Source organism: Perca fluviatilis, chromosome 17 (assembly GCF_010015445.1).
Source record: "Perca fluviatilis chromosome 17, GENO_Pfluv_1.0, whole genome shotgun sequence".
Taxonomy (NCBI): Eukaryota; Metazoa; Chordata; class Actinopteri; order Perciformes; family Percidae; genus Perca; species Perca fluviatilis.
The window spans coordinates 34411164-34435838 of record NC_053128.1 but is presented as its reverse complement, the minus strand read 5'-3'; the positions used below and the strand labels follow the sequence as shown (position 1 = coordinate 34435838).

Genomic DNA, 24675 nt, shown 5'->3' with positions numbered 1-24675 from the left:
CGGGAGGATCTTACACATAGTCCGGCAGGATCTTACACGTAGTCCAGGAGGATCTTACACGTAGTCCAGGAGGATCTTACACGTAGTCCAGGAGGATCTTACACGTAGTCCGGCAGGATCTTACACGTAGTCCAGGAGGATCTTACACGTAGTCCAGGACGACCTATATGTCGATATCGGCAGGAAGTTCCTCTAAGTTTGCCGGCGGCAGGCGGACGGAGAGAAGCTACAGCGGGGCAGCGACCGTCTGCGGCTGCAGGATCTGGAGCTCAGTGCCCGTTAAAATTACATGTAACGCTTAAATACATCCAGAAATAAATAGTGGAGGAATGAGCCTGGACATTTCAGTCTGTTTAAACTTCACCTTGAAGCAGAAACTCTTAGTTCAGAAGGGTGAAGTTTCCGTTTGGACTCAGATCTGTGAACCGATCATAATAAATATTCTTTGTATTAACACATTAATTAGTCTCTTTGTTTTGTAGTCGATAGTTCATCTTAAGTTTACTTAAGTGGAAGCAGTATGAAGAATGGGACTATAAACCTAGGCTTACAGGCACTAGGCATTACATTTTGAACAAAGTAGATTATATTAATATCAAAAGCTTAACTTTTCTGTGGACTCGATCATGAATACATGACCTTTGTAACGAACCACAAAACCTAGAAAATCGCTTGAGATTGAGGATTTATGGTGATTTTTTTTTCCGTTAGCCCTTTGCCTACATTGATGCTGATGCATTAAAGAGGAGTGACTCCCCTGTTCCAAGATGGCGGCTCTGTTGATGCATTCGTTCCAATAAACTGCCGTAGTCAAGGCGATATCTAGTGTATATATCTATGGCTAGCTGTTAGCTACCTGTCTCTGTGTAGCATGGTGCTAGCTGTTAGCTACCTGTCTCTGTGTAGCATGGTGCTAGCTGTTAGCTACCTCTCTCTCTGTAGCATGGTGCTAGCTGTTAGCTACCTCTCTCTGTGTAGCATGGTGCTAGCTGTTATCTACCTGTCTCTGTGTAGCATCATGCTAGCTGTTAGCTACCTCTCTCTGTGTAGCATGGTGCTAGCTGTTAGCTACCCGTCTCTGTGTAGCATCATGCTAACCGGCGCAGCCTGTAGCTTCAGCTGATCTTCCTGTTTCCTGCTCTTGAAGCGCCAGAACTTGAGCAGCCAATCAGATCCCGCGGTGAAGGTCATCTGGTTCAGCGATGAGTTCCCAGACCCAACATCTGGATGTGGGTCTGGCTGGTCAGGCTAATCATAATAGTAGAGTAGAAAGTATAGATAATTGCTGCAAAATGTAACGAAGTAAAAGTCAAAAGTAGGCCTATAAGACAAAGATCTTCAGTTTCCTGTCCCAGAGGAGAGAATAAACTAGAAAATATTCATATTTAACAAGCTGACATCACACAAGTGTACCTGTTTTATCATAAATAATTTACTCAAACTGATTCATTGATTATTAAAATGAATTACTTGACAACTAATCCATTAATCGATTCATCTTTGCAGCTCTACTTTAGATCTACAGATGATGTAATAATAAGAACCAGATATTTTATATTACTACTAGAACATATTGGTGTAATTGTGATTACCTTTGAGGTTTGGTTTTGGGGAGAGTATGTTTGAGATTCTCCATATTTGAGTAATATGTTGATTATTAGTCTGATAGTCTGTTCTGTGAAGGTTTCCCTTGTTGGACATGAACTAAACTAGTGGACTCTTAATCCACACAAACTAGAAACCTAATCACCTGAGACTACTTTTGTTTTATACACTTATAATTATAAATAATAATAATTGCTGCTACATCTGAACTTTGTCTCAGGTGGTCAATAAGTATTTAATAAGTAATATCTAAAGAGAAGTCCTCCCTCACTTCCCCTCTGGTTTTACTGAGGATTTGAAGTCAAACTGTTTCTGTGAAATCGCGTGACATTCAAATCTTCAAAAGAAGAAGTCTATGAAGTTGGTCTGTCTCTGAGACAGTTTGGGTGAAATCGTGACCACAGAGAATCTCTCTACCTTCCTGTTTACTGATGATTTGAAGTCAAACTGTTTGTCTTAAATCATGTCAATCATCCTCTTCCCTCTCTACTGATATACTGTATGAACTCTTCTCTTCTCTCTCTGCCTCCTCAGCATCACAGACCAACAACACAGGTAAGAACACTTTCTGGAAATACTTTAAAATGATCAGATCAGGAGGTAATACCAGATATAAATACATGATGAAAATGTATTTGCCGTAACTAATAACTGAACATACTACATTACATTCATATGTTTTATTATTTTCTTTCTTCCAGACAGTGTCCGTAGTCACCTCGTCACCGAGCTTCAGGAACTTCAGATCCATTTCTCTGGACCTCTTCCTGGGTTGACCAGGACTTTAAAAACACAGGTATGGATCACAGGTTGGAGGGTTTTCTGTCTTCCTGTTTCTTACATCAGCTACTGCTCTGCTCCTGAGATCAACAGGTCTTTTAAAAGTCTCCCTAAAAAAGAAAAGGAAAACTAGTAAAGTGTTTAGTCCATTTGATAGAGGGCCATTTAAAAGGACTTAACGTTTCTAAAGATGGAGTCTAGAGAGAAGTTCCCACATACAGACACCTCTGATGTTATAATGCCAGAGGTCAGGAGATGCACCAGATTTACAGTTTTTTACGATTGCTAAACAACAGCGGGCACAACTGGAGTCACATGTGCAAAACTCTAACTACAGTCTGCACTACCTACAGTCACCTGAGCTAAACAGTTCACATCAGCTGCAAAACTCATTCAAAGCAACACAACTCTCAACACACGTCTCAAACAGTATGCACAGGCCTCACTGAGATAACACACACACAGAGACACACACACACACACACACACACACACACACACACACACACACACACACACACACACACTGAGATAACACACACTGTCACTCAGAACACACTGAGGGTAAAAACACTAGCATCAAACACCAATACAGAAATTACAAACTTTCTCATCTTTACATTTTGAACAATTTGAGTGACTTGACACTACTCAATAGTTTATTTAAGGAAAACATATAGATTGTATAGCATACCAGGTTTTACATAAGGTAAACAAGAAGGAATGAAAATCAGCAGTTTTCTTCAATAAAGTATTTTGTCTCTAGTAATTTATGGAATTACTGGGGGAAAAAACTAAAGGTACATAACAGTACCAGCGAATAGTGTGACTAATCCTGCCTCTCTCCAGCATCATGTGGCAAGTTCTCTTCATCACATTGGATGTCTTCATCATCTCTAAATAAAAATGAATGTGGTGTTTCTATTGCTTTCACCTCCATTACTTTCTGAAAAACAGTAAGAACACAGTTTTACTATAGTAAAGATATTGTGTTTTTCACTTTTTATTATAGCTGTGTATATAACCTCAGACATCTTACCTGGACATGTTGGTATCTTTGCTCTTTTACCTGTTTCTCTCAAACAGTACAGTGTATAATTGTTTCATTCTTATTTGGTGTTTGTATACAAAAAAGTCTTTCTGATCTTTCTCTGTATAAATACCATATATGTTCACTAACTAGTCTAAAACTAGACACCTGCTTAGGCTTTCAGCTAAAATTGCAATCAGCAGTGTTTGATAGGCACCAGACTGAAATCTGTTCTGTTTTGAATGTGTGGTTAACAGTTCTGACAGCAGTGTGTTAGCATCTGAACAAAGTGCTGTAAATCTACAGTGTTGTGCACGTTGTGGTTAAAGTCCTGGGATAAGTGTGTAGAGTTTTGAAAACTGTGTTCAAGCAATGAAAAACCAACTAGAGTTTGGTCCACATGAACTGCTGCTGTGCAGACTGTAGTTAGAGTTTTACACATGTGACTCCAGTTGTGCCCACTGTCGTTTAGCAATCGAAAAAAACTGTAAATGAATTAAATTGTATTAATTCTGCCTATTCTGTGTAGCAACATACTATATGGATTCAATAATTCTAATATCTTATCACTGTTGATTTGTAGCGTGTGCAATATCTGTTATTTATGTACTGCTACTTATAGTCCCACTGTACTTTATTTATGCTCACACTGCACTACAATAGCATTTGTACAATCCATTGTTTTAGAAACAATCTTTTTTAATCTAATCTTACTTTTAAACATAATCTTACTTTACTTAACTTACCTTTTTTTTCTTGCACTGTAGCTTTGTTACTTTGTTACTTTATGTTACTTTATCCACATATTGACTCGCTCTTTTCTTACTCTTATGTTACCTTGAATCTGACCGTGAGCAACTGAACAATTTCCCTGAGAGGATTAATAAAGTATCCAGACTCATTTTAAGTAGTGCAAAGAGTTTAAATTAATACAAAAATATGACTTTAATAAACTCAAAAGACAGTAAATGCTACTGTCACCCAACACGTTTAATGAAGTAAGTAGAATTTCTAAACAAATTGAAGGTGTATTATTCTAATTTGCTCATTTGAGCATTGGGGTTTACAGTGAATAACTAAACGGAGATTCTTTCATACCTCATGGTTTAATAAGGTAATAATAATAATTAGAAGGGTAATAATAATTGTTTTGTTGGATTCCATTTTCACTCATAATTCAATAATTCTTAAACATGAGAGAAACTGAACATTTTTCTCTGTTTTTTAATTTTTTTAAGGACCATATATTTTTTTGTAATTTACAAAAGAACATTGAATATAAATCCATTAGAAATAAAATCATCGTTTTAGTTTTTAGATTTATGTGTTTTTATCCCAGACAGGCAATATTTCAGCAGCAGATCCTGTAAATTATTTGAACTCTAAAACATTTTGTTGCCGTCTCCATTTGTTAAAGGTGAAGTTGTTTTCTTTCATATTATGTTATTAGTTAGTGGGTAAAAAGTCACGCTATGAAACTCACTGTGGTTGATTTTAAATGACAAGCTGGAGCCGTGTTCAGGACAGGAAGTCTGTTCTTTTGGCCACCAAACACTGTGGTCGCTGGATTTTACAATCTGTCAGAAAAAAACATAGAAACCGTCAAATATAATGTCACAGAAATGCGCCTTGAATCCCCTTTTAAGTGTTGTTGAGTTATTTAGGAAATGAGATATAATTAAAGCTGCAGCCAGCGTTGGACAGTCGGAGTTACTGCGACCGTCAGACACCACGTGCACAGCTTTTTGAATCTGCTGAACTTTCTTCATAAACGTCTGTTTGTCTTTGTAATAATAATTATGCCATTTTTTTTGACAGACTTAGACTTTACCTCACTAGAAACACTCATATATACTCACATACATACATAAAAAAATAGTTTACACTTGAAATAGAATTAAAGTTCTGAATATGTTGATGTGATGAAAGATGTTAAATCTTCAAATGCATCCTTTCTCTTCATACTGGTTATAAAACCATACGATTGTTTTGTGGTTCATATCCTATAAGACAAAGATCTTCAGTTTCCTGTCCCAGAGGAGAGAAAAAACAAGAAAATATTCATATTTAACAAGCTGACATCACACAAGTTTACCTGTTTTATCATCAAAAATGACTCAAACTGATTCATTGATTATTAAAATGAATTACTTGACAACTAATCCATTAATCGATTCATCTTTGCAGCTCTACTGTAGATCTACAGATGATGTAATAATAAGAACCAGATATTTTATATTAGTACTAGAACATATTGGTGTAATTGTGATTACCTTTGAGGTTTGGTTTTGGGGAGATTATGTTTGAGATTCTCCATATTTGAGTAATATGTTGATTATTAGTCTGATAGTCTGTTCTGTGAAGGTTTCCCTTGTTGGACATGAACTAAACTAGTGGACCCTTAATCCACACAAACTAGAAACCTAATCACCTGAGACTACTTTTGTTTTATACACTTATAATTATTAATTATTTTACTTTTATTTGCTGCTACATCTGAACTTTGTCTCAGGCGATCAATAAAAGTCTTCTAAAGAGAAGTCCTCCCTCACTTCCCCTCTGGTTTTACTGAGGATTTGAAGTCAAACTGTTTCTGTGAAATCGCGTGACATTAAAATCTTCAAAAGAAGAAGTCTATGAAGTTGGTCTGTCTCTGAGACAGTTTGGGTGAAATCGTGACCACAGAGAATCTCTCTACCTTCCTGTTTACTGATGATAATAATAATTTATTTATAATTTATACTAATGGGGAAATTACAATTTACACTCTGTTGTTATTACATGCTACACACAGGCCTGAAATACACACACACACACACACACACACTTAGGTCCTTTTACATGCACTAATGGAGAGATGTCAGAGTGAGTGGGCTGCGACTGCTGAACAGGCACCCTGAGATGTTTGGGGGGGTTTGGTGCCTTGCTCAAGGGCACCTTGGCAGTGCCCAGGAGGTGAACTAGCACCTCTCCAGCCACCAGTCCACCTCCAGATTTCGGGCCATACGGGGACTTGAACCAGCGACCCTCCGGTTCCCAACCCAACTCCCTATTTTTATTGTAGAGTTATTGTGAACGACTCTGATTGAAGTGACGTCATAAAGCAGGAATGTAACTGATGTATCTTAGAGGCCCCTGACCCCCCCCCCCCAAACTCACTGTGGTTGGTCACTGACTTCTTCTTCTAGAAAACTCACAAGGTGAAGAGAGGTTTGTTGCAACACTGATATATGTCAACTATCTATATTTCAAAAAAATCTAATGTTTTCTGGTCCTGATTCCTCTCGTAGCTGGTTGTCATGGTTCCAGGGTTAAAACTCTTTATATATCAGCATTTAATCAAACATCAACGGAGATATTGAACAGATGAAATCACTTCTGGAGGCAGAGCTGATCAGAAAATGGGCGGTCACTGTTGAGCCATATACTGGTTATAGAGATCACATACATTCATTATTCTTCAAATCATAAACATTGATATTCACTGATCTGGTTCATTTTCAAACAGCACCAATAATGTATAAAGACATAACCAACCTGCTCCCTGGTTTTACACCCTCTGATGTACAACAGGGGTCAGAAGTGACCTGAGAGAATTAATTTTTAATATAATATGTTATGCATTTTATTAACCAATATTTCATGAAATCCTCATGTAAGTTGTTATTTAGAGAAGCCGCATGGCATCTGGGAGCAATAAGGCTGCCTCTAACCTTCTGCTTTTCAACAATATGTCAACCACAACTGTGAGTATAACTACAAGAAATTAGCATAATTTCTTGAAGGTTTGTGTGTGTGTGTGTGTGTGTTTGTGTGTGTGACCTGTGACAAGTGTTTTTTTCATTTACTTATAATTATTAGTTATTTTACTTTTATTCGCTGCAATAAAAGTCTTCTAAAGAGAAGTCCTCCCTCACTTCCTCTCTGGTTTTACTGATGATTTGAAGTCAAACTGTTTCTGTGAAGTCGCGTGACATTAAAATCTTCAAAAAAAGAAGAAGGGGTTAAAAGTGACCGAAAGAATGACTTTGTTTCATATCTTTGCATGTTATGCATTTTATTACCCAATATTTCATGAATTCTCATATAAGTTGTTATTTAGAGGAGCCGCACGGCATCTGGGACCTATAACGCTGCCTCTAAACTTTTGATTTTCAACATTATGTCAACTACAACTGTGAGGAAAACTGTGTGTGTGTGTGTGTGTGTGTGTGTGTGTGTGTGTGTGTGTGTGTGTGTGTGTGTGTGTGTGTGTGTGTGTGTGTGTGTGTGTGTGTGTGGTGTGTGTGTGTGTGTCTGATAACTAATGAATGTTTGGATGGACCACTAATCTGCAAATGGAAACTTCTTTTTTTGATAGTTGAGTCAGTAAATATCTGAAGAAAGAATAAATAAATAGTGAAATATATATATAACTTTCCATGAGTAATTCCAGAGAGATTAATCCACGATTGAACAGCTATTTAGTCATCTTTCTGGATGAAAATACAATATTCTTCTGTTTTTGATGCAGACCAGTGGCAGAGCCAAGATGGAGGCTGACTGATGGCTCTATTGACCAATCAAATGCAGTTTTATCAGAGGAAAGAGTGTTTGCTCAGCCAATAAGATAAGCCAAGTGGGAGGGACTTGTATTGAGTGTTGGAGGACGAGTCCAGAGAGGCCAGGAGGCCCCTGGAGGCCCCCTGGAGGCCTCTAGGGACCTGAAAAATATCAAAATGTCATAACAAGACTTACAAAACATGTGCAATAGAGCATAGAACAACATTATAAAGTGTAATGAATGGTCAGAGTGCAACAACTAGTGTCCCCAGAAACATTCCAGACTTCCAGGCACCTTTTCTAAAGCTACTGTGACCAGAGACGTTACTAACCACGGGGAAAAACTGGAGATGTATTTGGGCAAATACTGGACATGTATTTGGGTAAATATTGGAGATGTATTTGGGTAAATATATTGCAGATGTATTTGGGTAAATATTGGAGATGTATTTGAAAAATGGAGACAGCTTAGAGCCCAAAAAGACACAGAGTTGGCTTATTTCCTCCTGAACAGGTAGCTAAGCATTAGCTTCAGGCTAATTTATCACAGCTACAAGGGACGGTCATTTTATGTCATTTCAACATCAACAGCTAGAGTACCGAGTTGGTTACTCGCAAAAACAACTGAGACACAGCCAGTGATCCCTACTGGTCCTGGCTAACCATGGCTAACGCCGCCATGCTAACTGCTAGCTAACGTTACCGTAGGAGCAGGCAAGCAGCCACGGCTGTTTACAACGTGTAACCTGTTCAGCGTCGAGTCGACAACGCTGCACCGTTTAGAGACTGAACGTGTTCCTGTTGCGGGGTTTAGGTCCAAGCGCTGCTGCTGTTTGATTGGTTCCTCTGGTCATGTGATTTCAGAGAAACGACTCAGAGGCTGAGAGAGGACGTGTGGAGGTGAAGACTGAGCTGCTGTACCTGCATCAACTAACAGGTAAGAACCTCTAAACCTAAACACACACACACACACACACACACACACACACACACACACACACACACACACACACACACACACACACACACACACACACACACACACACACACACACAACAACACACACACACACACACACACACACACACACACACACACAACACACACACACACACACACATACACACACACACACACAACACACACACACACACACACACACACACACACACACACACACACAACACACACACACACACACACACACACACACACACAGCAACCCCAAATGGAGATGTGGATATTCAGTGATGATCAGAAGACTAAATATATATATTCAGTGATGTCATCAGAAGACTAAATCTATATTCAGTGATGTATGAGACTAAATATATATTCAGTGATGTCATCAGAAGACTAAATATATATTCAGTGATGTCATCAGAAGACTAAATATATATTCAGTGATGTCATCAGAAGACTAAATATATATTCAGTGATGTCATCAGAAGACTAAATATATATTCAGTGATGTCATCAGAAGACTAAATATATATCCAGTGATGTGATGATGTAACCATGGTAGCTGATCTTAGATGTTCAGGATTTGTTCACGTTGACCCAACACAGTTTCTAAAGAAGAGGCTGAAACACCCACATATCACACACACTAGATTAGTTATGAAGGATTATATATGAACCATGTTGCACATTTATTATTCTCCACATAACACACACACTAGATTAGTTATGGAAGGATTATATATGAACCATGTTACATATTTATTATCTCTCTCCACATATCACACACACTAGATTAGTGGAAGGATTATATATGAACCATGTTACATATTTATTAACCTCCACATATCACACACACTAGATTAGTTATGGAAGGGTTATATATGAACCATGTTACATATTTATTAACTCTCCACATATCACACACACTAGATTAGTTATGGAAGGGGTTATATATGAACCATGTTACATATTTATTAACTCTCCACATATACACACACACTAGATTAGTTATGGAAGGGTTATATATGAACCATGTTACATATTTATTAACTCTCCACATATCACACACAATATAGATTAGTTATGGAAGGATTATATATGAACCATGTTACATATTTATTATCTCCCAATATCACAACAACACTAGATTAGTTATGAAGGATTATATATGAACCATGTTACATATTTATTAACTCTCCACATATCACAAAATAACTAGATTAGTTATGGAAGGGTTATATATGAACCATGTTACATATTTATTAACCCTCCATATCACACACACTAGATTAGTTATGGAAGGATTATATATGAACCATGTTACTTATTATCTCTCCACATATCACACAACTAGATTAGTTATGAAGGATTATATATGAACCATGTTACATATTTATTAACCTCCACATATACACACACTAGATTAATTATGAAGGATTATATATGAACCATGTTACATATTTATTAACTCTCCACATATCACACACACTAGATTAATTATGAAGGATTATATATGAACCATGTTACATATTTATTAACTCCACATATCACACACACAGATTAGTTATGAAGGATATATATGAACCATGTTACATATTTATTAACTTCCACATATCACAAACACTAGATTAGTTATGAAGGATTATATATGAACCATGTTACATATTTATTAACTCCACATATCACAAACACTAGATTAGTTATGAAGGATTATATATGAACCATGTTACATATTTATTAACTCTCCACATATCACACACACTAGATTAGTTTAGGAAGGATTATATATAATACATATATATATATATATCCATCCATCCATCTTTGTCCGCTTATCCGGTGACGGGTCGCGGGGGGGCATATATATATATATATATATATATATATGACAGGCAGGCAGAAGGAGTGGAAAGCAGTGAGGAAGAGGAGGATCGGAGAGTTCGGGATGGAGTGTAGTGCTGAAGGAGGTCAGAGAGGTATGGAGGAGCGAGATTATGGAGGGCTTTGAAAGTGAGAAGAAGAATGGTGTTGGACAGGGAGCCAGTGCAGTTGTTTAAGGAGTGGAGTAACATGTTCAGTTGTTGGGGTTCTGGTGATAATACGGGCAGCTGAGTTTTGGACCAATTGGAGTTTATGGATGGACTTATAGGGTAAACTACAGAGGAGGGAGTTACAGTAATCAAAACAGGAAGTGACTAGAGCGTGGATGAGTGTAGCAGTATTATTGGGTGTAAGTGATGGACGTAGACGGTGTATGATGCGTTAGTGAAAGTAAGCTGACCGGCTGAGATTATTGATGTGTTTTTCAAAAGAAAGTGTGCTATCAAGGATGACACCGAGGCTCATGACATGAGTGGAAGAGGGGACTTTGGAATTGTTTGATGGAGAGTGAGAAACATTTTGCTAGGGTGGATTTGCTACTGTTTAATTTGAGGAAGTTATGAGTGAACCAGGTTTTAACTTCGTCTAAACAGTCAGACAGGGAAGACTGAGGGAGCATGGAAGTGGGTTTGGTGGACAAGTAGAGCTGGGTGTCATCCGCGTAGCAGTGAAATATTGTATTTCCTGAAAATAAAAAGGAAAGGAGGGGCCCCAGGACTAAGCCCTGGGAACACCACTGGTAACTGGGGAGGGTTGTGATTGAACGTGTTTAAGTTGTACAAACTGAGTGTGGCCAGAGAGGTAGGATGTGAACCACTTGTGTGATGTATTGATGACACCAATGGAGGCTCGACGGTCCATGAGGATATTGTGATAAATTGTATCAAAGGCAGCTCTCAAATCAAGGAGGATGAGTATAGTGAGAACACCTGAGTCAGCGGCCATCAGTAGGTCATTGGTATCATTGATTAGTGCTGTTTCTGTGCTATGAAGAGGGCGAAAACCAGATTGAAACTGTTCACAGAGGTTATTGTTAATGAGTTGATTATGGACCTGTGCAGCAACAGTTTTCTCTAGGACTTTTGAGATGAATGGCAGTTTGGAGATCGGTCTGTAATTATTTAGGTCGTTGGGATTTGCACCAGGTTTCTTAAGCAGCAGTTTTGATAGCGGAGGGAACATGAGCAGAAATAAGAGAAGAGTGGATGATGTTAGTTATGAAGGAAGAGAGGGAGGGTAGACTGGTTTTAACTAGGTGTGTGGGCAGAGGGTCAAGCTGGCAGGTGGATGATTAAGATTTTTGGACAATATCAGAAATTTCATTGACAGTTGGGAGTTGTAAATTAGATAATAAAGAAGAGGGGGGGGCAGAGGTAGGTGAATGAAGTGCACTGCCGTCCGTATTATGTGAAGAGGGCAACTGTTGGTGAAAATGACATGAAACTATTACATTGAGAAATTGTATACAGGTGGGGTGGGAGAGTATTCGGAGGTCGTGAAATATATATGTATTATGTATATATATTATACATAAATATATATATATTATATATAATGTTTGTGTTGTTTACTGTATTGTGTTTATTATATACTATATATAATGTATGTGCTGTTTACTGTATTGTCCGTACTGATCATATTTTAAAGTGTTTCTTCTCTTTTGAGGAAAAGACAGCGTGTACCTGAGTGGAGCTGGGAGGAAACACCTGTGTGTGTGTGTGTGTGTGTGTGTGTGTGTGTGTATGTGTGTGTATTCTGATGGTGTGTGTCTCTTCCTGTCTCCACAGAACCTTTCTGATCACATCAGATCACAGTGTGATTTAAAGTCAGCTTCTTCATCACTCTGAAGAGGAGATCTCAACACTTCAGGAGGACCAGGAGGACCAGGAGACCAGGAGAAGACGATGGGGGGTTCAGGGTCAACACCCATCTCTGCTCAAATTTCTGAATCAATAAACACACTTAAAAAACATTCAGCTTCATTCATCAAAGAGTTTCACAGCAGTAAAGACAGGATGAGAAAGATCGCAGGAGAGTTAAGGGAGATCACTGATGAAGACAGAAAGATTAATAGAATAGATGAAGAAGAAGAGCAGAAAAAGGGGAGAGAGTTCATGACGATCATTGAACCGCTGAAGAAGGACCTGGAAGAAATCAGGAGGACGTGTGAGATGTTGAAGAACAGATCAGCTGAAGGTCAGGCTAGAATCACTCTGAGAGACAGGGAGGGCTTTGGGATGAGTCTGACACAAGCTGCCATAGATAGAAGAGAAATCATCATTCTGCCTCTTCTGTGTAGCAGGGTGGTGGATGACTGTGAAAAGATGAAGAAAGAACTCAAAGACTTAAAAAAGAAAAAGAAAAGAAAAAAGAAAAGATAGAAGCTGCAGTGTGGAGAAAAGGTCTTATTTGTTCATAATGTCTCACTAAATCTGCAGTTTGAGACACAGAACTTAAAATTTGGGACACAAATATTCCTCTGTGTGTGTGTGTGTGTGTGTGTGTGTCTGTGTGTGTGTGTGTGTGGGTGTGTGTGTGGGGGTGTGTGTGTGTGTGTGTGTGTGTGTGTGTGTGTGTGTGTGTGTGTGTGTGTGTGTGTGTGTGTGTGTGTGTGTGTGTGTGTGTGTGTGTGTGTGTGTGTGTGTCTGTGTGTGTGTGTGTGCATTTGTGTGTAGACTGTATATCTTATTTAGCCTACATGAGGTACATGTGTGTGTGTAAACGTTCTGCCTGTGACAACTAGCATTTAAAAGCCTACAAATATATATTTTATATATTCACATCATGTTACACATTGTTGAACTTGTTGTGTTGATTAAATAAAGTTTTTAAAGAATGATTAGTGTTGGTTGTTTCCAGTCTTGATGTTACACACTCCCGTCACAAGATGGCGGCGGGCTCCTTTAAGCTCTGGTTTGGAGCCCGCCCAAAAACAAGGTGAAGAAGAGGAAGAGGAAGGGCCGGTCAGCTGGTAAACTATAAAAGAGTCTGGTCCTAGAGTTGGACTTTATATTCATGTGGTCTGGTCCTGGAGTTGGACTTTATATTCATGTAGAGTCTGGTCCTAGAGTTGGACTTTATATTCATGTAGTCTGGTCCTGGAGTTGGACTTTATATTCATGTAGTCTGGTCCTGTAGTTGGACTTTATATTCATGTAGAGTCTGGTCCTGGAGTTGGACTTTATATTCATGTAGAGTCTGGTCCTGGAGTTGGACTTTATATTCATGTAGAGTCTGGTCCTGGAGTTGGACTTTATATTCATGTAGTCTGGTCCTGTAGTTGGACTTTATATTCATGTAGAGTCTGGTCCTGTAGTTGGACTTTATATTCATGTAGTCTGGTCCTGTAGTTGGACTTTATATTCATGTAGTCTGGTCCTGGAGTTGGACTTTATATTCATGTAGTCTGGTCCTGTAGTTGGACTTTATATTCATGTGGTCTGGTCCTGGAGTTGGACTTTATATTCATGTAGAGTCTGGTCCTGGAGTTGGACTTTATATTCATGTAGTCTGGTCCTGGAGTTGGACTTTATATTCATGTAGAGTCTGGTCCTGGAGTTGGACTTTATATTCATGTAGAGTCTGGTCCTGGAGTTGGACTTTATATTCATGTAGTCTGGTCCTGGAGTTGGACTTTATATTCATGTAGAGTCTGGTCCTGGAGTTGGACTTTATATTCATGTGGTCTGGTCCTGGAGTTGGACTTTATATTCATGTAGAGTCTGGTCCTGGAGTTGGACTTTATATTCATGTAGTCTGGTCCTGTAGTTGGACTTTATATTCATGTAGAGTCTGGTCCTGGAGTTGGACTTTATATTCATGTAGAGTCTGGTCCTGGAGTTGGACTTTATATTCATGTAGAGTCTGGTCCTGGAGTTGAACTTTATATTCATGTAGAGTCTGGTCCTGGAGTTGGACTTTATATTCATGTAGAGTCTGGTCCTGGAGTTGGACTTTATATTCATGTAGAGTCTGGTCCTGGAGTTGGACTTTATATTCATGTAGTCTGGTCCTGGAGTTGGACTTTATATTCATGTAGAGTCTGGTCCTGTAGTTGGACTTTATATTCATGTAGAGTCTGGTCCTGGAGTTGGACTTTATATTCATGTATAGTCTGGTCCTGGAGTTGGACTTTATATTCATGTAGTCTGGTCCTGGAGTTGGACTTTATATTCATGTAGAGTCTGGTCCTGGAGTTGGACTTTATATTCATGTAGTCTGGTCCTGGAGTTGGACTTTATATTCATGTAGTCTGGTCCTGTAGTTGGACTTTATATTCATGTAGAGTCTGGTCCTGTAGTTGGACTTTATATTCATGTAGAGTCTGGTCCTGGAGTTGGACTTTATATTCATGTAGAGTCTGGTCCTGTAGTTGGACTTTATATTCATGTAGTCTGGTCCTGGAGTTGGACTTTATACAGTGCCTTGCGAAAGTATTCGGCCCCCTTGAACGTTTCGACCTTTTGCCACATTTCGGGCCTCAAACATAAAGATATAAAACTGTATTTTTTTGTGAAGAATCAACAACAAGTGGGTCCCAATTATGAAGTGGAACGAAATTCATTGGCTATTTCAAACTTTTTTAACAAATAAAAAACTGAAAAAGTGGGCGTGCAAAATTATTCAGCCCCTTTACTTTCAGTGCAGCAAACTCTCTCCAGAAGTTCAGTGAGGATCTCTGAATGATCCAATGTTGACCTAAATGACTAATAATGATAAATAGAATCCAGCTGTGTGTAATCAAGTCTCCGTATAAATGCACCTGCTCTGTGATAGTCTCAGAGGTCCGTGTAAAGCGCAGAGAGCATCATGAAGAACAAGGAACACACCAGGCAGGTCCGAGATACTGTTGTGGAGAAGTTTAAAGCCGGGTTGGATACAAAAAGATTTCCCAAGCTTTAAACATCCCAAGGAGCACTGTGCAGCGATAATATTGAAATGGAAGGAGTATCAGACCACTACAAATCTACGAACCCGGCCGTCCCTCTAAACTTTCAGCTCATACAATGAGAAGACTGAGCAGAGATGCAGCCAAGAGGCCCATGATCACTCTGGATGAACTGCAGAGATCTACAGCTGAGGTGGGAGACTCTGTCCATAGGACAACAATCAGTCGTATACTGCACAAATCTGGCCTTTATGGAAGAGTGGCAAGAAGAAAGCCATTTCTTAAAGATATCCATAAAAAGTGTCGTTTAAAGTTTGCCAAAAGCCACCTGGGAGACACACCAAACATGTGGAAGAAGGTGCTGTGGTCAGATGAAACCAAAATCGAACTTTTTGGCAACAATGCAAATACGCTATGTTTTGCGTAAAAGCAACACAGCTCATCACCCCCTGAACACACCATCCCCACTGTCAAACATGGTGGTGGCAGCATCATGGTTTGGGCCTGCTTTTCTTCAGCAGGGACAGGGAAGATGGTTAAAATTGATGGGAAGATGGATGGAGCCAAATACAGGACCATTCTGGAAGAAAACCTGATGGAGTCTGCAAAAGACCTGAGACTGGGACGGAGATTTGTCTTCCAACAAGACAATGATCCAAAACATAAAGCAAAATCTACAATGGAATGGTTCACAAATAAACATATCCAGGTGTTAGAATGGCCAAGTCAAAGTCCAGACCTGAATCCAATCGAGAATCTGTGGAAAGAACGGAAAACTGCTGTTCACAAACGTCATCCATCCAACCTCACTGAGCTTGAGCTGTTTTGGCAAGGAGGAATGGGCAAAATATGTCAGTCTCTCGATGTGCAAAACTGATAGAGACATACGCCAGTGACTTACAGCTGTAATCGCAGCAAAAGGTGGCGCTACAAAGTATTAACTTAAGGGGGCTGAATAATTTTGCACGCCCAATATTTCAGTTTTTTATTTGTTTAAAAGGTTTGAAATATCCAATAAATTTCGTTCCACTTCATGATTGTGTCCCACTTGTTGTTGATTCTTCACAAAAAATTACAGTTTTATATCTTTATGTTTGAGGCCTGAAATGTGGCAAAAGGTCGAAAAGTTCAAGGGGGCCGAATACTTTCGCAAGGCACTGTATATTCATGTAGTCTGGTCCTGTAGTTGGACTTTATATTCATGTGGTCTGGTCCTGGAGTTGGACTTTATATTCATGTAGAGTCTGGTCCTGGAGTTGGACTTTATATTCATGTAGTCTGGTCCTGGAGTTGGACTTTATATTCATGTAGAGTCTGGTCCTGGAGTTGGACTTTATATTCATGTAGAGTCTGGTCCTGGAGTTGGACTTTATATTCATGTAGTCTGGTCCTGGAGTTGGACTTTATATTCATGTAGAGTCTGGTCCTGGAGTTGTACTTTATATTCATGTAGAGTCTGGTCCTGGAGTTGGACTTTATATTCATGTAGTCTGGTCCTGGAGTTGGACTTTATATTCATGTAGAGTCTGGTCCTGGAGATGGACTTTATATTCATGTAGAGTCTGGTCCTGGAGTTGGACTTTATATTCATGTAGAGTCTGGTCCTGGAGTTGGACTTTATATTCATGTAGAGTCTGGTCCTGGAGTTGGACTTTATATTCATGTAGAGTCTGGTCCTGGAGTTGGACTTTATATTCATGTAGTCTGGTCCTGGAGTTGGACTTTATATTCATGTAGAGTCTGGTCCTGTAGTTGGACTTTATATTCATGTAGAGTCTGGTCCTGGAGTTGGACTTTATATTCATGTAGAGTCTGGTCCTGGAGATGGACTTTATATTCATGTAGTCTGGTCCTGGAGTTGGACTTTATATTCATGTAGAGTCTGGTCCTGGAGTTGGACTTTATATTCATGTAGTCTGGTCCTGGAGTTGGACTTTATATTCATGTAGAGTCTGGTCCTGTAGTTGGACTTTATATTCATGTAGTCTGGTCCTGGAGTTGGACTTTATATTCATGTAGTCTGGTCCTGTAGTTGGACTTTATATTCATGTAGAGTCTGGTCCTGTAGTTGGACTTTATATTCATGTAGTCTGGTCCTGGAGTTGGACTTTATATTCATGTAGAGTCTGGTCCTGTAGTTGGACTTTATATTCATGTAGTCTGGTCCTGGAGTTGGACTTTATATTCATGTAGAGTCTGGTCCTGTAGTTGGACTTTATATTCATGTAGTCTGGTCCTGGAGTTGGACTTTATATTCATGTGGTCTGGTCCTGGAGTTGGACTTTATATTCATGTAGTCTGGTCCTGTAGTTGGACTTTATATTCATGTGGTCTGGTCCTGGAGTTGGACTTTATATTCATGTAGAGTCTGGTCCTGGAGTTGGACTTTATATTCATTAGTAGTCTGGTCCTGGAGTTGGACTTTATATTCATTAGTAGTCTGGTCCTGGAGTTGGACTTTATATTCATGTAGAGTCTGGTCCTGGAGTTGGACTTTATATTCATGTAGAGTCTGGTCCTGGAGTTGGACTTTATATTCATGTGGTCTGGTCCTGGAGTTGGACTTTATATTCATGTAGAGTCTGGTCCTGGAGTTGGACTTTATATTCATGTAGTCTGGTCCTGTAGTTGGACTTTATATTCATGTAGAGTCTGGTCCTGGAGATGGACTTTATATTCATGTAGAGTCTGGTCCTGGAGTTGGACTTTATATTCATGTAGAGTCTGGTCCTGGAGTTGGACTTTATATTCATGTAGAGTCTGGTCCTGGAGTTGGACTTTATATTCATGTAGTCTGGTCCTGGAGTTGGACTTTATATTCATGTAGAGTCTGGTCCTGTAGTTGGACTTTATATTCATGTAGAGTCTGGTCCTGGAGTTGGACTTTATATTCATGTATAGTCTGGTCCTGGAGTTGGACTTTATATTCATGTAGTCTGGTCCTGGAGTTGGACTTTATATTCATGTAGAGTCTGGTCCTGGAGTTGGACTTTATATTCATGTAGTCTGATCCTGGAGTTGGACTTTATATTCATGTAGAGTCTGGTCCTGTAGTTGGACTTTATATTCATGTGGTCTGGTCCTGGAGTTGGACTTTATATTCATGTAGAGTCTGGTCCTGGAGTTGGACTTTATATTCATGTAGAGTCTGGTCCTGGAGTTGGACTTTATATTCATGTAGTCTGGTCCTGGAGTTGGACTTTATATTCATGTAGAGTCTGGTCCTGGAGTTGTACTTTATATTCATGTAGAGTCTGGTCCTGGAGTTGGACTTTATATTCATGTAGTCTGGTCCTGGAGTTGGACTTTATATTCATGTAGTCTGGTCCTGGAGTTGGACTTTATATTCATGTAGAGTCTGGTCCTGGAGTTGGACTTTATATTCATGTAGTCTGGTCCTGTAGTTGGACTTTATATTCATGTAGAGTCTGGTCCTGGAGATGGACTTTATATTCATGTAGAGTCTGGTCCTGGAGTTGGACTTTATATTCATGTAGAGTCTGGTCCTGGAGTTGGACTTTATATTCATGTAGAGTCTGGTCCTGTAGTTGGACTTTATATTCATGTAGAGTCTGGTCCTGGAGTTGGACTTTATATTCATGTATAGTCTGGTCCTGGAGTTGGACTTTATATTCATGTAGTCTGGTCCTGGAGTTGGACTTTATATTCATGTAGAGTCTGGTCCTGGAGTTGGACTTTATATTCATGTAGTCTGGTCCTGGAGTTGGACTTTATATTCATGTAGAGTCTGGTCCTGGAGTTGGACTTTATATTCATGTAGTCTGGTCCTGGAGTTGGACTTTATATTCATGTAGTCTGGTCCTGTAGTTGGACTTTATATTCATGTAGAGTCTGGTCCTGTAGTTGGACTTTATATTCATGTAGAGTCTGGTCCTGGAGTTGGACTTTATATTCATGTAGAGTCTGGTCCTGTAGTTGGACTTTATATTCATGTAGTCTGGTCCTGGAGTTGGACTTTATATTCATGTAGAGTCTGGTCCTGGAGTTGGACTTTATATTCATGTAGTCTGGTCCTGGAGTTGGACTTTATATTCATGTAGAGTCTGGTCCTGGAGTTGGACTTTATATTCATGTATAGTCTGGTCCTGGAGTTGGACTTTATATTCATGTAGAGTCTGGTCCTGGAGTTGGACTTTATATTCATGTAGAGTCTGGTCCTGTAGTTGGACTTTATATTCATGTAGTCTGGTCCTGGAGTTGGACTTTATATTCATGTAGTCTGGTCTTGGAGTTGGACTTTATATTCATGTAGAGTCTGGTCCTGGAGTTGGACTTTATATTCATGTAGTCTGGTCCTGGTCCTGGACTTTATATTCATGTAGAGTCTGGTCCTGGAGTTGGACTTTATATTCATGTAGAGTCTGGTCCTCGAGTTGGACTTTATATTCATGTAGAGTCTGGTCCTGGATCTGGACTTTATATTCCTGTCCTGCAGCAGAGATATTCAGCTCTTATTACTCTCACATCTCTGTTTTTATTCTCAGTGTAGGTTGAAGAAACCAGAGTTCTCCTCTAAATGTTGATCATAGTGACGTCCTGAGGGAGGAAAGGCTTTCTGGGTCTGGTTGAGTTAAAGCCCCCCCAGAGGAGAACAGCTGGAACAGGCTGGGTCCAGGCTCTGCTGTGATTGGCTCCTCTGATCATGTGATATCTGAGAAACTACTCTGAGAAAGTACAAGCTGAGAGACAGACTGAGTGAGCACGTTGCCTGATGACAAAAAGGTAAGAATGAGTTGATTTTACACATACACATACACACTAAGGCCGGGCGTTGAGAAGAGGTTAAACATAAGGAGTAAACTAGGATGGGTTCAGACACATATTTAGAGTTGATGGTTCGGTCAGCGAGATAAGTTTCAAAATTTCCTCCTTTAAGAGAGCTCAGTGTGTGTGTGTGTGTGTGTGTGTGTGTGTGTGTGTGTGTGTGTGTGTGTGTGTGTGTGTGTGTGTGTGTGTGTGTGTGTGTGTTTACAAACTGTCTCCACAGTTTGATTTAAAGTCAGCTTCTTCATCACTCTGAAGATCTCAACACTTCAGGAGGACCCGGAGACCTCAAGATGGGGGGTTCACAGTCAACACCAAGACCAAGAAAAAGATTGAGTAAAGAACTGCCTCCTGATCTCTCTGAATTAATGAACAAACTTATTCAACAATCAGCTTCATTCATCAGAGAGTTTGACAGCAGTGAAGACAGGATGACACAGATTGTTAGAGAGTTCAAGAAGATCGCTGCTGAAGTCAGAAAGATGCAGGAGAATCACACACACTAGATTAGTTATGGAAGGATTATATATGAACCATGTTACATATTTATTAACTCTCCACATATCACACACACTAGATTAGTTATGGAAGGATTATATATGAACCATGTTACATATTTATTAACTCTCCACATATCACAAACACTATATTAGTTATGGAAGGATTATATATGAACCATGTTACATATTTATTATCTCTCCACATATCACACACACTAGATTAGTTATGGAAGGATTATATATGAACCATGTTACATATTTATTAACTCTCCACATATCACACACACTAGATTAGTTTAGGAGGATTATATATGAACCATGTTACATATTTATTAACTCTCCACATATCACACACACTAGATTAGTTATGAAGGATTATATATGAACCATGTTACATATTTATTAACTCTCCACATATCACACACACTAGATTAGTTTAGGAGGATTATATATGAACCGTGTTACATATTTATTAACTCTCAGGCTGTTTACTTTCTATTTTCATAGCTGTGAATAATGTTCTCTGGAGACTTTATTGTAGGTTTCTTCAGGTTATGAATTGCTTTTTGCTTGTCAGAACTTCCTGTTATCTTATGTTTATATTTTAAAATGTTTTCTCCTTCTTTTAAGGAGTCATGTAAGACCACATGAATTTATCTTTGCAGGATGATTATAATTAACGCTAGCTTTCCTCTCTCTGTATGAACCAGGATCACATGGTGCAGAGACCTGGACTACGAAGCAAGATTTGGCGTTACCGAGGTAACTTCAGGTTCAACCAGGGTGTTCTGTACTACGAAGGTGGATCATCCTTTTACCGGTTTCAATCGCCATGGTAACTCATGCTGGACACCTAACCTGGTCGGGAGCAGGTTAAGTTGGAGATCAGAGATCAACCGGTGTAAAAGCACCGCCTACTGACCAATCAATACTCAGTGTTAAAGCCCACCTACTGACCAATCAATACTCAGTGTTAAAGCACCGCCTACTGACCAATCAATACTCAGTGTTAAAGCTCCACCTACTGACCAATCAATACTCAGTGTTAAAGCTCCACCTACTGACCAATCAATACTCAGTGTTAAAGCACCGTACTGACCAATCAATACTCAGTGTTAAAGCACCGCTACTGACCAATCAATACTCAGTGTTAAAGCGCATCTTCTTACTGACCAATCAATACTCAGTGTTAAAGCACCACCTACTGACCAATCAATACTCAGTGTTAAAGCACCGCCCTCGACCAATCAATACTCAGTGTTAAAAGCCCACCTACTGACCAATCAATACTCAGTGTTAAAGCACGCCTACTGACCAATCAATACTCAGTGTTAAAAGCACCGCCTACTGACCAATCAATACTCAGTGTTAAAGCACCGCCTACTGACCAATCAATACTCAGTGTTAAAAGCTCCGCCTACTGACCAATCAATACTCAGTGTTAAACACGCCTACCGCGACCAATCAATACTCAGTGTTAAAGCACCGCTACTGACCAATCAATACTCAGTGTTAAAGCACCTACTGACCAATCAATACTCAGTGTTAAAGCACGCCTACTGACCAATCAATACTCAGTGTTAAAGCACCCCTACTGACCAATCAATACTCCATTGATAACGACGTCACCGTTCTTATAAGAGATCGAGAGAGAGAGCCAGAGAGAGACAGAGAGAAGAGAAAGACAGAGAGAGAGAACACAGAGAGAGACACAGAGAGAGAGAGAGGGAGGGAGACAGAGAGAGGGAAGAGAGAGACAGAGAGAGAGAGAGAGAGGAGAGAGAGAGAGGGAGAGAGAGAGACAGAGAGAGAGAGAGAGAGAGACACAGAGAAGAGAGAGAGAGAGAGAAGACAGGAGAAAGACAGAGAGAGAGAGACAGAGAGAGAGAAGACACAAGAGAGAGACCAGAGAGAGAGAGACAGAGAAGAGACAGAGAGAGAGGGAGACACAGAGAGAGAGCACAGAGAAGAGAGAAAAAGAGAGACACAGAGAGAGAGACACCGAGAGAGAGACAAAGATTTTTTTGATTTTTACAAACACCTTTATTTACATAATTATAATTTATGCGGGTTCACAAATAAATAAAGTGCTAATGCAATAAAATCTCAGTAGTTGTATTTAAAGACAGAATATTATCCGATAAAAACATGTGCAAAAACCAGCTCATCATCAACCACCGAACAAACAATGTCATTAAAACACCAACGTATTTTAAAAGCATCAATGTCTCCGATATGTTTAAAAATCTAAACCCTAACCAGAGTCTGGCCCTGATGCTACAGAGCCAGACTGCGGCCTCCTGCCCTCCTGGTTATTACACCAGACTGCCCTGGCCTCCTGCCCCTCCCGTTCTCCACCCTGTTCTTTCTGGTAATATAAATCGTGCATTTTGGCTTCACCTGAAAGGTAGTTCAGGAGCTGCCATTTATCTTTTGTGCCCTTTTTATAGACAGCTCCCATAATAAAACCCTCTCAGTAAAAACTACGTTAAAAAGACTAAAAACCAAAGTTAAAAAAAAAGAAAAGAACTCAGTGAGTCTCTTACACCCAGTGAACATGTGGTACACAGTCTCGCAGGCTACAGAACAGGCACTGGCTAAGACCAGTCGGGTTAAGAACAGAGATAAAAGCATTGGAGGCAACAGCACCATGTGGAATCCTCCACTGGAGGTCAGCGGTCCGTTTTTGAGGGGAGGCTTGTATAAAACCCTCCCACTACGGGGACAAGGATGCCCCCGCCTGTCATTCCAGACAGTGGGGGTCTGCCACTCAGTCCTTTTTATTGATGGCTTTCACACAGTTCTGGTAGAGTGTCCCTTTGTCTGCTCCGTGCAGGGTGAGCTTGCCCGGGCTACTGACAGCTAGCAGGGGGCCGGTCTCCTCTCCAAACTCTGGGCTCATGTAGACCTCTGGGAACAGGTCTGTGTGGTCTGGCATAGTCTCCCCCCGGCCGTACTCCATGAGGAGCCTCCTCTCTCTCCCACTCAGCTTTTGTATCCATAGGTCGAGGAGTCGTTGTGCGACCCGGATGGAGGTCAGACCCAGGAGAGAGCCCAGAGCCCCGGCCCCCGATAGTTCAGGCCCTGCTGCCTCCACCAGCTGCTGCAGGCTCAGGGTCCTGGTCCCTGATAGTCCAGGCCCTGCTGCCTCCACCAGCTGCTGCAGGCTCAGGGTCCTGGTCCCTGATAGTCCAGGCCCTGCTGCCTCCACCAGCTGCTGCAAGCTCAGGGTCCTGGATCGGTTCAGGGCTGCCAGCAGCCCGGGCACCCCGCTGCAGATGTCCAGTCTGCTCCCGTTGACCAGCGGCTCCTTCAACAACCAGTGCAGAGAGTCAGACCTATCATTCAATGTACAGTTAAAAAGGGCCCACGATTTAAAAACGCCCTGATAAAAAGGAGGAAACCCACTTAACTTTAAAGATTTAGGATCAGTTAAAAACAGAGCATCCAGCCCCATTGGGTTAGGTTTGGGTTAAAACGCAACACCCAGAATGGGTGCTGCGAGGGGCACGGGCACAAGGGGACCACTGGTGTGAATAAAAACACTTAAAAAAAACAGGTTTGGTTGAATAAAAATGGGGGGGTGGGGGGGGGTTATTAGATATTAAAAGGAGGTTAAAAGAACCACTGGAAAGGAAGGACAGCGGGAATTTAAAACTTTGAATAAAAAGTCTACTCCACAACATCTCCCAGAAGATTA

The 24675-nt window shown here is 40.2% G+C and overlaps 1 long non-coding RNA gene across 1 annotated transcript in view; it reads left to right on the top strand.

Moving 5' to 3' along the window:
- Positions 1–13314, top strand: part of LOC120545334 — a 41276-nt gene extending 27962 nt beyond the window's left edge. Inside the window, exons 2-3 of the long non-coding RNA XR_005636658.1 lie at positions 2307–2401; positions 12590–13314. This is a non-coding gene — a long non-coding RNA (uncharacterized LOC120545334). The remainder of the gene's footprint in view (positions 1–2306; positions 2402–12589) is intronic.
- The last annotated feature ends 11361 nt before the right edge of the window (positions 13315–24675 follow it).